At 39.7% G+C, this 13,128-nt stretch overlaps 1 long non-coding RNA gene across 1 annotated transcript in view; it reads right to left on the minus strand.

Annotated features, from left to right (window-relative positions):
- Window positions 1-635: 635 nt before the first annotated feature.
- LOC135231179 (uncharacterized) overlaps window positions 636-13,128 on the minus strand; it is a 69,463-nt gene continuing 56,970 nt past the window's right edge. The window contains exon 3 of the long non-coding RNA XR_010321726.1: window positions 636-4,813. This is a non-coding gene — a long non-coding RNA (uncharacterized LOC135231179). The remainder of the gene's footprint in view (window positions 4,814-13,128) is intronic.

The raw sequence follows: 13,128 nt of genomic DNA on the forward strand, positions 1-13,128 counted from the left end.
GGTTGCCTAGCAAAGGGCCTTTTTCCACTTTTTTCTTTTGAGTAATGAGCCCATTTGGAAGTGCTGTCCATCCCTCCACTGTGTGTCTCAGGATTAAATTCTGGTCACTCTGAGCTTGCCAATGATTCATCTGGAGGGGGCAGGTGATCCAGATCTATCCAGTGGGATGTCATGGGGATTGAATCGTATCCCCCCAAAGTATGTGTCAACTTGGTTAGGCCTTGTGTTGTTGTCCTCCATTTTGTGATTTTCCTATGTGTTATAAATTATAATCTCTGCCTGTGGTTAAAGGGGCTTAGAGTGGGATGCATGTAACACCCTTGCTCAAGGCACGTCCCTGATCCAATGTAAAGGGATTTTCCTGGGGTGTGGCCTGCACCAGCTTTTATCTCTCATGAGATAAAAGGAAAGGGAAGGAAGCAGAGAGTTGAGGACCTCATACCACCAAGAAAGCAGAGTCGGGAGCAGACTGCGTCCTTTGGACCTGGGGTCTCTTCACAGAGAAGCTCCTAGTCTGGGGGAAGATTGCTGAGAAGTCCAACAGAGAGAGAGAAAGCCTTCCCCTGGAGCTGACGTCCTAAATTTGGATTTCTGGCCTACTGGGTTAGATTGTAAGAAAATAAATTTCTCTTTTTTAAAGCAATCCACTTGTGGTATTTCTCTTATGGGAGTACTAGATGACTAAGACAAGTAGTTTGGTTAACAAGGTGGGAAAATATTGGGTAGAAAATACAGATGTTAAAGAAAGATAAGATGTTGGAGGAAGACAAGACTGGCAAGTGATGGTATTCTTTTCTCTGTGACAGAGAAGAAGTAGGTGATGATACAGGCAAACAATTTGCACGGAGGAGGTTGGCAAGTGTATAATACAAATAGTGGGGCATACAAAGCATACAAAGCAAGCAAGAGTTGTCACCACAGAAAAATTGATTCCATTTATTACACAGGAGTTTTTGGGGAAAATTCCTGTACAAGGATTTAGAGGAAGTGGATAAAAGGACCCCAAGTTTAAATGTTAAAAACAAATAAACAACAACAACAAAAAACCAAATACCACGTAGAGCTCCAGTCACAGGATAATAGGGGTAAAAAGTAGCTCATTGAGATAGTAATTTGAGAATGGAGAACATGACAGAGGCCCAATTGTTAGACCTTGGACCAAGGCCAATTCTATATTAGGAGGAAACATTACCCGATTCTGAGTTGTAGAGTCATTGCTCATGACCTTCAAATTCCTAGGATTGTTCCTAGAGATATGGGGAAGCCAAGACGATAGATGGAAGTCAAGTAGCCTCAGCTACAGAAAGAGTAAGGATACAAAGAGACTCAGGAAGTGCCTCACCAGCCATTGCTGATAAAATCAACAAGTCCATATCAGCTGAGAAGTTTGTCCATGACTCGAATTTATTAAAATATTTTTATTATGAACTTGAATGAAAACAAAAAGGACACAGAAATCAGATTTGTGGAAGACAAAATGTTGGGGAAAACAGCTAATACGTTAGACTCAGCAGTATAAATTTGAGCGCAGTTGAATTAAATCTGCATCTGTTAGCTCCTAATGGGACTTTTTCAACTTCACAATAAAATACCTGTGAATGCACAAAAAATCTTGAAAACTCCCAATTACCATATATTTGGACCATACACTAAGACTGGCCCATTGTGAGAAGCTTGGAGGAATTTCCATGGATTGCAAGGCCAAGAGAATGTTACTAAAGGAGATAACTGGAAAATCCCATATGCTCTGAGACACATGAGCTGACCTGTTTGAAAGCGTTTGTCTTTTCTCTGCTTTCTGGCTCTGGATCAGAAGCCCAAAATTAATTATAACCACAAACAGACCACTGCAGGTCTTTTGCTTTCTGTGTGTTTATGATCTAGAGTTATCATTTTTTATCTTTTCTGTATTTATTGTTGTTGTTGGCCATCGAGTTGATTCTGACTCACAGTGGCCCCTTAGGACAGGTAGAACCACCCCACAGGGCTTCTTAGGCTGAAATCTTTGCAGAAGCAGACTGCCACATCTTTCTCCCCTGGAGCAGCTAGTGAGTTCGAACCACTGACCTTCTGGTTAGGAGCTGAATGCTTTAACCACTGCATCACAAAGGCTCTTTATCTTTTCTATATAATGAGCCAATTTTCTCCACATTGTCTACCAAACAAATCATCTTTTCCCCACTAAGTTTTGATGCTACCGCTATGATAGATCAACATCTGGGGATCTCTTTCTGGACTCTATTCTGTTCTGTAGTTTTATTTGTCTGTTCCAGTGTCACTACCAAATTAATCGTTTTTATTTTTTAATTACTTTGGTTTTGTGCACTTGCACACTCTATTTGGTCTTCATTTTTCCTGGGAAGTTGACCTAGTTTTCATGGTCCTTTAATTTTTCATGTAAATTTGACAGATCTTCCCTTTCCCCTAGATCCTATTAGGAATTTGATAGGAATTACATAAAATCATAGGTTAGCTTGGAGCAGGGTTTCAAACCTATTCATTCTGGTTTGAACTCCTGCTGAGAATTTGCATTTCTAACAAGTTCCTAGGAACTTATACATGAGTATTACCTGCGTATCTTGTTAAAATGTAGATTCTGATTCAGTATATCTGGAGTGTAAATGCAAATAATCAGCAGGGATTGGAACTGGATTGAACCAGTTTGAAGTTCTGGTTTGGAGGGAATCAGAATCTTTACTATGATAAGGTGTCCACCCCACCATGAGCATGCTTAATCTCTTCACTTATTCTTTAAGTGCTTCAGTGCATTGCGACTCAAGGTGTGGTCCATGTACCAGCAGCATGGTTATCACTTGGAAGTTTTTTTGAAATGCAGACTCAGGCTTTGGCTCAGAACTACTGAATCAGCATCTGCTTTTTGAACAAGACCCCAAGGTGATCTGTATGCATTGCCTTAGTAGAATTTTAAAGATTTTTCCAAGATGTTTTATGTATTGTTGTTAGGCTAATTCCTAGTTTAATACATAGTTCAACAAGGTATTCAGACCCTTTGTTGAACTCTATTAACCAGTTAACCAGCTGTCGTCTAGTCGATTCCAACTCTTGAACTCTAATAATCCTAGATATTTTTTCTGTAGACTGCTATGAGTTTCTACGTGACTGTTCATATCATCTGTAAATAATGACAACTGAATCTCTTGACTCTCTTCCCTCCAATCTCTATATTTCTTCTTTCTCTTAATTTATTTTATTGTCCAAGACTTCCAATATCACATGAAAAAGTAAGGGTAAGAAAGGGTATTTTTGTCTAGTTCTTAAATGTAAATAAAATGCTTCTAATATTTCTTCAATAAATATTAAATTTGCTTCTGTGTTTTAGTAGATAGCCTTATCAGGTTAAGGAAATTTTTCCATATTTTTAGTTTTCTAAACACCTTTTTTGAAAGTTCACAATTGGCCTGAAACATTATTTTCTGTATACATAAGAGAAAATAATGTAATTTTTATCCTTTAGTCCATTAGCATGGTCAATTACATTTCTATCATTTCTGACTTTGAACTATCCTTACATTCTGTTAATGTATTCATACTTCATCATGAGTTTAAAAAATGCTATTTACTGGGTAATATAGAATAAATCATGCAGTTTTTACGTTAATTAAATTATGGGCGTAAAAGTGCAACTTGATTTTGCTGAAAAAGTACTTTATTCTCATTTTTTGCCTCTTTAATCAAAGAAAATGAGCCAAGATAGAAACACAAAACTTCTCATACAGATAAATTACTCTCGTTTGTGGCCTAAATAAATATTTGCAGTAAAAGAATGAATACAATTGTTGCCTTTTTCCCATGGGTTTCTGGTTCAATAACTTAGATAAAATTTAAAACTGGCAGAGATCAAGGTCCTCAGCCATCCTCACATGCGGCTATAGCCATGGTATGACATGGCAGTCACCTCATGTCTCAGCAATGCCTTTGCTTTTTGTACCAAAACATGATGCTCTATTTCACAGTCAGAAGGTGGAAAAAACTCAAGAGTCCATCAAAGAGATGAATGGATAAACAAAATGTGGTATATGCATACAATGGAATATTATTTAGTTGTAAAGAGAAATGAAGTTCAGATATGTTTACAGCATGGATGAACCTTGAAAACATTATGCTAAATGAAATAAGCCAGACACAAAAGGACAAATATTGTATGATCCCACTTATATGAAATATCTAGATGAGGCAAATGCATAGAAACAGAAAGCAGATGAGTGGTGGTGAGGGAGTGGGGATTGGGTGATGTGGAGTTATTGCTTAATGGGTGCAGATCTTTTGTTTGGGGTGCTGTAAATGTTTTGGAACTAAGTAGTGGTAATCGTTGCACAACATTGTGAGTATAATTAATGCCACTAAATTTTATACATTAAAATGGTTATAAAGGCAAATTTTATGTTGTATATATTTTACCACAATTAAATAAAAAAAAAAAAGAGGATGTTCTTAACTTCGATTACCATCTCTGTATAGATGTGGTAGAGAAGACTCGGGCATAACCATCTGATGTACTTGTCCTTCAAGATCTTTTCTGTACAGCTAAAAATTGTGGTTAGTGCAGTTTACAGTTACACATGGACTTTCTGGATCCTCTACTCCAAAAGCCACTCATTGCTGATGTGTGACTGACAGGCCAGGCTTGTTGGCTTTCTCCAGGCAAAGCAGCTGCACAGGGTCCCTGGAAGTCAGGCATCTGTGAGCTCTTCTCTGTTGGCTGATTATGACAATGCTGCTTCTTTATTCCCAGTATATGAGTGTTTGCTTGAGCATCGGTTACTAATCTTGCAAGAATCCAGTGAAAGTCCTTCTAGAAAAAGGAAAACAAAGAAGAGAAGCATGTTATTTCCAGAAGTTCAGAATTTCCTGAAGCTTATCCATGATCTGGGGGTCCTGGGTGGCACAAACGGCTAAGTGCTTGGCTATTGACCAAAAGCCTGGCAGTTTGAATTCACCCAGAAGTGCCTCTGGAAAAAGGCCTGGGATCTAATTTAGAAAGATCACAGCCATTAAAAAACCTGTAGGGTGCAATTCTACTGTGACACACATGGGGTTGCCATGAGTTGGAATTGATGGGACAGTACCTGGTTTTGTTTTTTTTTAATCCGTGGTCCGAGTGGGGTGGCGGGGAGGGGACCATGGGCTATCAGTTAAAACCCCTTAGATAGAGCCAGGAAAGAAGGTTTGTTAGAAGCACCCCATTATGGTTGGCTTTCACTTTTAGTAGAGCCACTCAAAGTAGAGTTCCAGTTTTTAGGAGAATACTTTCGGTAAACTACTCAAAGACACCCAGCCAGGGTGTTAGTGTTTGTGTTCTGGGTAGAATGTGAGTGCTGAGTCGCACAAGATCTCATTAGGACTTCAGTCCCTTTAAGGAGTTGTGCCAATAGCCAAGAACATCCATAACCTTCTGCAGATTTGCTTTCATACAAGCTTCTGGAGAGCGGTCATCACGAAGTACTCCTGGAAGACTGGGTGAAGACGGTGGATGACACTTAGAGCCTTCACAGGACTGAGTGTTGATTCCAATACCAGCTTCCTGGTTGTTTGTGCATCCTGTGTTGTGGCCATATTCACTCACTCATATATATCATTTATGTAGCAAATTTTTTAACTGAGGTCACATTGAACTCAACTGGGTCCAGTGATAGTGAGTTTTCATTTACCCCTTAGCCAGGGAGTATAAAATGAAAAAAAAAAAAAACCTTTGGGATAAATATAAAAAGAAAAAAAAGTAACATCATTCTCCTTTAGCTACCACAGGATGAGTCTTCATTCAGAGAGCAGACAAGTACTGTGGTAGAGCTGTTTGTTGTTGTTAGTTGCTGTCAAGGCAGTTCCAACTTGTGGCAATCCCATGTCCGCAGAGTAGAGCTGCTCCACAGGGTTTTCAAGACTGTGAACTTCTGGAAGCAGGTTGTCAAGTCTGTCTTCCAAGGTGCCTTTAGGTGGGTTTGAACCACCAAACTTCCAGTGAGTAGTAGAGCACTTAACCATTTGCACCACCCAGAGACTACAGTAGCACAAAACAAAAGTAAGAAGAAAGGTCTGTAATTCATATTTTATATCTGATGTGTGTTGTGGTAACCCAGTAACCAGGAGGAATAAAATAACAGTTATGCAGCAATTACACACCTAATCCTAATCTTAGATTTTAGGTATTAAGTGCTTCAAAATTTTTAAATGCAATTTTAAAAAATAGACAAATGGAAAAATTTATATTTTGGGAAAAATAGTAGAAGTACCAAAACACATGCACTCAGCTAGATTTCAATAAATCATCTTACAAAGATTTGAAATAATTAAAACCGTTAAGTGGGACAACCTACGATCTATAACATAACAATGATTTATGCTTCTAATTAACTTCAGAACATTTGCTTACTTTATTTAGACTCTGAAGACTTTTCCCACCCTGGATCCAGAGTAAAGGTACTACTAAAAACCACTAGTAGTTACATAATAGAAAATTCCAGTAAGGTGCAAATTTGATCCTCACTTTGTTTTTGTCGTTTTGTTTTTAGACTAGAATCAATTATAATTTTGAATTGAGATTAACTTTTTGTTTTTTTCCATTTTGGTAAGTTATTTGTTAATGGCTTTTTCAGGACCAAAGTACAAAGGAATTTGGGAAAGGATTGGACTTTTTCTCATGCACTGGAACCTTCAAGAATCTAAAACTGAGATATTATACCCTCAATTACAGTATTAATTCCTACTAGTTGTTAAAATGTTACATTATTTATGTTAAATTTCTGCAGCCATGGAAAGTTCTGAAATAGGTTTTTTAGAAGGAAAAAAAATGAAGTGTAGACTAGAAATGATTCCATATTTATGCCTATTCCCGAGACAGGTGATCCAACTGAATGTGGAAATTATCCAACAATATCATTAATATCACACGCAAGCAAAATTTTGCTGAAGATCATTTCAAAGCAGCTGCGGCAGCATATGGACAGGACACTGTCAGAAATTCAGGCCAGATTCAGAAGAGGACGTGGAACCAGGGATATCACTGCTGATGTCAGATGGATCCTGGCTGAAACCAGAGAATACTAAAAAAAAAAAAAAAAATTTTTTTTTTTTTTTTTAGAAGGATGTTTACCTGTGTTTTACTGACTATGCAAAGGCATTCAACTGTGTGGATCATAACAAATTATGGATAACATTGTGAAGAATGGGAATTCCAGAACACCTAATTGTGCTTGTGAGGAACCTGTATGTAGATCAAGAGGCAGCTGTTCGGACAGAACTAGGGGATACTGATTGGTTTAAAGTCAGGAAAGGTGTGCATCAGGGTTGTATCCTTTCACCATACCTATTCAATCTGTATGCTGAGCAAATAATCCGACAAGCTGAACCATATGAAGAAGAACGGGGCATCAGGATTGGAGGAAGACTCATTAACAACCTGCATTATTTAGATGACACAACCTTGCTTGTTGAAAGTGAAAAGGACTTGAAGCACTTAATAATGAAGATCAAAGATTACAGCTTTCGGCATGGATTGCACCTGAACATAAAGAAAACAAAAATCCTCACAACTGGACCAATGAGCAACATCATGATAAACGGAGAAAAGATTGAAGTTGTCAAGGATTTCATTTTACTTGGATCCACAATCAACAGCCACGGAAGCAGCAGTCAAGAAATCAGGATCCACTCTACAGCAGCTGTTTTTTTGCTGTCATTGTTAAGTGCAAAATATGCATCAGATTTTGAAGACAACCAGAATGCTCCTTAGAAGCAAGGATAGCGAGACTATGTCTTACATATGTTGGGCATGTTGTCAGGAGGGATCATTCCCTGGAGAAGGACATTACTTGGTAAAGGACAGGGTCAGTGGAAAAGAGGAAGACCCTCAACAAGATGGATTGACACAGTGGCTACAACAATGGGCTCAAGCATAACAATGATTGTGAGGATGGCCCAGGACCAAACACATCTCAAGCACTCAATAGCTACATATGGTTAGTGACTACAGTACTGGAAAATGCAGTTCCAATTCATAGGATCCTTATGAATTGGAACTGACTCGACAGCACCTAACAACAACAACAGAAATGATTTATATGACATATTCTCCTAGACCTGCACTTTCCAGTACTTGAGATGTGCTGCGGTTAACACACTCGACTGACAACCGAAAGATTGGTGGTTTCAAACTCACCCAGAGGTGCCTTGGAAGATAGACCTGGTGATCTCCTTTTGAAAAATCCACCATTGAAAACCCTATGGAACACAATTCTACTCTGACATACACGGGGTCACCATGAGTCAGGATCCACTCTACAGCAGCTGTTTTCTTGCTGTCATTGTTAAGTGCAAAATATGCATCAGATTTTGAAGACTTAGTATGAAGAAAAAAGAAGGTAAAATATTTTCTTAATAGTTTTAAATAGATTACATGCTGAAATGATAAAGTTTTTGATATATTGGATTAAATAGAATGTATTATTAACTTCATCGGTTTCTTTCTAGTTTTTAAACTGTGGCTGCTAGAACATTTATAATGCCATATGTGGCTCACATAATATTTCTACGAGAGTGCTGTCCTGAGCATTAAATAAATGACTCAAGTTGAGGGCTTATTCAAGTTTTAATAGAGTGGCCTTCAATGCCAGGGAGATAGCAGATGTTAGCTAATTTACTGGAAGGACAGCAATTTAAAGTGATTTAAGCAAAGAGAAGGCTTCCTGGGGCGTGCTCAGAACAGTGGAGAGCATTTTTGTTACTGTGTTTGTTTTAAACTTTCCATGAAAAATTGCCAGGCTGTTTGGGGTGACACTTTTCATGTCCACTTCAAAGACAGCCCTCAATTCTTCAGAATGAAAGACAAGTACAGCAAATCCTGAGTTGAAATAGAAAGGGTCAGATCAAGTTAAACAGGAAGAAGAGCAGAAGAAATGAAGAGTTAACTTAAGGGCATTCACCGATGGCCAGCATCCATACAAAGAATGTCCCCATTTATATTAACACAGTGTAGCAAATATTCTCTCTCAGGTCACGTCAGACTGAGATAGAGCAAGGTGAAAATAATAACATAATAATTAAGAGAAAAAACATTATTCCGCACTGGTCCCTCATCAGCTGATTCCTGGAACTTTTCAGAATTTTTCTTGGTAGCTCGAAATGGCCGTGGGGATGGTTGTGAGTGAAACCAGAGTGGTCTCTTTGTGTCCCACATTTTCTCTTACCTCCCAGATACTAAAAGTGCTCCCAATCAAATCAGGGTCTTTGGGTACCAAGACCTCCATACCTATAACCTGTCAGTTCTGTGCCTATCCTGCTGTCCCCTGATATTTATGGGGTTGCTACTACTCTCTATGGTTGCTGCCTTCAGAAAACCATCTGAACCCTTGTGCATCCTGTGCAGTCCTAAACTTCTAGAACAGCTCTTTCCCCTCCACAGGAAACCAGGATGGCCTTCCTGGCTTCTTTCCTTCTTTCTGTGGGGAACATCCATCTTGGACTTAAATAGCCTGGGACTGGGCATCAACCCACTCCCATCCTCTGTCCATCTCGGTGCTTATGTTTCCACAAGGTGTTGTTGGGTGCCGTTGAGTCGATACCAACTCATAGTGACCCCACATGACAGAGTAGAGCTGCCCCATAGCCTCTTCTTGGCTGTAATATTCATGGAAGCAGGTCATCGAGTCTTTGTCCCACATTGTGACTGGGTGAGTTTGAACCACCAACCTTTCGGTTAGCAGCTGTGAGCATGCTACCAGATTCCCAGATGGACCCAGCCCTGAGTCTCATCCCTTTGAGAAAATGGTGTTTACTTCCTGCCCAGCCATCTGATGCTAAGTTCAATCAATATATTGTGATTTAAAAAAATGATTTTGCTATGTTTGCATACATTAAAAAGACTTTATGGGTATAATCCATCAGCCACATGTGTCGGTGTCTAAGAAGGTATAGTCAGGAAATCCTTGATTCACCAGCTGTGCAGCATAGTGACAGAAAGTTCCTGAGCCTTTTCTTCCCCTCTTTACCAGAGGTTGCCAATGGCAGTCCCTGGGCCAGCTTCAGCCTCAGATTTCCATTATTTGGTCCACACAATACTAAAAAAAAATTTTTAATTGGTTGTCACCATTCTAAAAAGTTAGGAAACTTCGCTTAAGTCTTCTGTCTTCTCTTAAAAAATAGGACCTGGAAACATGGTTTTCTTCTCCCCTTATGGCAACAATCAGCCAGAGCTGAGTAGAAGCCTCTGAGATGGGACCTGCCCTCCACAGTCCTTATAACTGCCTTGTTTCACTTGTTTCCATTGCCTGCCTGGCCTGTTGGTCTTCAACTGTTAACCTTCATCTATGATATGGAGCAAGTAGCATTTCCTTCATGTAAGTATTAAAAAAAAAAAAAAGAAAAGAAAAGAAACCCGTTGCCGTCGAATAGATTTCGACTCATCGCGACCCAATAGGACAGAGTAGAACTGCCCCACAGTGTTTCCAAAGAGTGGCTGGTGGATTTGAAGTGCCAACCTTTTGGTTATCAACCATTGCTCTTAGCCACCGTGCCGCATATAGGTATTAACCCACTGCCGTCAAGTCAATTCCAACGCATAGCAACCCTAGAGGACAGAGTAGAACTGCCCCATAGAGTTTCCAAGGAGTGCCTGGTAGATTCAAACTGCTGACCATTTGGTTAGCAGCCATACCTCTTAACCACTACACCACCAGGGCTTCCACATATAGGTATTACCTAAAAAAAATATAGGTATTAGGAGGTTGAAATAAAATATTGTGTAAAATGGCTTCCAGTAAGACCTCAGTAATTGTTATTTCTTCCTTCTTAGCAATTTCCATCTACTCAATTTTGACTCATGGCAATCCCACATAGTCCACAGGGTTTTCAATGGCTGGTTTTTCAGAAGTAGATCACCAAGCCTTGCTTCCAAGGGACCTCTGGGTGGACTCAAACCTCCAACCTTTTGGTTAGTATTTGAGCGTGTTAACCATTTACACCACCCAGGAACTCCTTCCTTACTTGTTGGTATTTAGATTTGTGGGCTTACTTTGACTTTTAAACATTTAAGTAGATTTTCTACTTTGAATACACAGATAATGGTTAAAAATAACAGAAGAAAGATGAGATGTGCATCTGAGATGATGCAAATCTTTTGGGGAAAAGAAGCTGACGTCTGTATCCTGAAAATGTGTTTGAAAAATAAGGTTTTTTATTTTGTCTTGCTTTGAGATTGGAATTATAGATTGAAGTTTTATCTTCCCAAATGAACCATTTAAACAAGGAGCCAATTCATTGGTAAAATAGATGTTTGCCTCACACTGTGCCCAAAAACTTGTTTGATTGATTTTATGATTAAAGGAGGGGACTGCTTTGCAAACTCATTTCTCACCTTTGATTCTGGTTTAAAGTTTAGCCATTGAACATTACAATAAAGCTATTAATCCATCTTGAACTGTCAAAAGCTAGGAGGTCACCTGTTGAAAGTCCACGCATAATGGTAAGAAGGGTCCCATCTATCATGGAATTTTTGAGTCCAACTTTTCCTTGAAAATGTTCGTCTGACCACTGGAAAATGAAAGCTAGAGCGCTAGGATTTCACACCTCAACCTTGAGTTAGCTCTTGACTCTCAAAGCTGTGTCAGCTGTTGCTCATTCTGTTGTCGTTAACTGCAATAGAGTTGGCCCCTGACTCATGGCAAACCCACACACAACAGAACGAAATGCTGCCCAATCTGGGCTCTATCCCCACGATCAGTTGCAGATCAGACTGTTGTAATCCACTGGGTTTTCATTGGCTGTTTTTTGAAATTCGATCGCCAGCACTTTCTTCCCAGTTTGTCTTAGTCTAGAAGCTCCGCTGAAGCCTATTTAGCACCATACCAAAACCAGACCCATTGCGATTGAGTCGATTCCGACTCATAACAACCCTACAGAACAGAGTAGAACTACCCTGTAGGGTTTTCAAGGAGTGGCTGGTGGATTCAAATTGCCAACCTTTCTGTTAACAGCCTGAGCTTTTAACCACTGTGCCACCAGGGCTCCTTCAGTATCATAGCAAGATGCAAATGTCCACTGACAGATGGTTGGGGGCTGCACATGAGATGCATTGGCTGGGATTCGAATCCAGGTCTCCCATATGTAAGGCTAGAAGTTTACCACTGAGCACCACTGCCCCTGGGATGCTCATTCTAGAAGGCTCCAAAGCTTTCACTAGAACTCACTAGCTTGTTCTATTTTCTATCCTTAAGATCTTTGCAGATCCAGTCCTTGAAGAAGCTTCTCCCCCCTACCAGGCTCCCTTGGTGGCTCTGGCTAAGCCACTGTGGCAAGCTGCTTATTTCAGAACTCTCAAGTGGCTCTTTCTCCCTCAGTGCATTATCCACTGCTGAACAGTGAAACCAAGGGTCAGTTTCGGGAATGATGTGGTCAGTTAAACAACTGTCATATGAACTCTCCTCCATTTACAGAGTCTATAGGCATCTCATACCTGGTCCTAATGTCCCACTTCCTAGCATGAAGTGCTGGGTAGAATGCAGCAGAGGCCCATCGGTCTCCTTCCCGGACTCATACATCTTCCCCCCTCCCCCCCAGCAACTCTTTCACAATATGCACAGCATTCTTTACTTCTGGATGCTTCTCTTAGCTTTGCTTCCCTTCTTTGTATTGAAAAGTGATGCCGCCCATAAAATAAACAGTAACACCTGAGAGGAACATGTTCCTTAGAACTATCAATTACAGGAGATCAAAAGGATATTTGCCCAAAAGCAAAACTGAGAAGGCAGAAAGGGGCGGAAAATCCAGACGAAAGCAAACAGGGAACCCAGGGCAGAAATGGGAAGAGTGCTGATACATTGAAGGGAATGCACCCGATGTTAAGGACGCTTTATGCACAAACTAACAAGTGGGAAACTAATTTACTCTGTAAACTTTCACCTAAAGCACAATAAAAATAATTTTTAAAAAAGTCTGAGAAGTTCAAGATTAAAAATAATTTTCTTTCCAGTTTAAAAAAGAAAACAATGCCACTTCTTTTCTTCAGATTGGCATTTTTACCAATTGCATTCTTGTGTTCTTAAACTTTGGTAATGAAGGGAAAATAGGGCAGTTTAAACATTTCATTTGTTGTTACTAAGCTGTTTCCCAGCTTAGTTC

The sequence above is a fragment of the Loxodonta africana genome, chromosome 4 (genome assembly GCF_030014295.1).
Source record: "Loxodonta africana isolate mLoxAfr1 chromosome 4, mLoxAfr1.hap2, whole genome shotgun sequence".
NCBI classification, from domain to species: domain Eukaryota; kingdom Metazoa; phylum Chordata; class Mammalia; order Proboscidea; family Elephantidae; genus Loxodonta; species Loxodonta africana.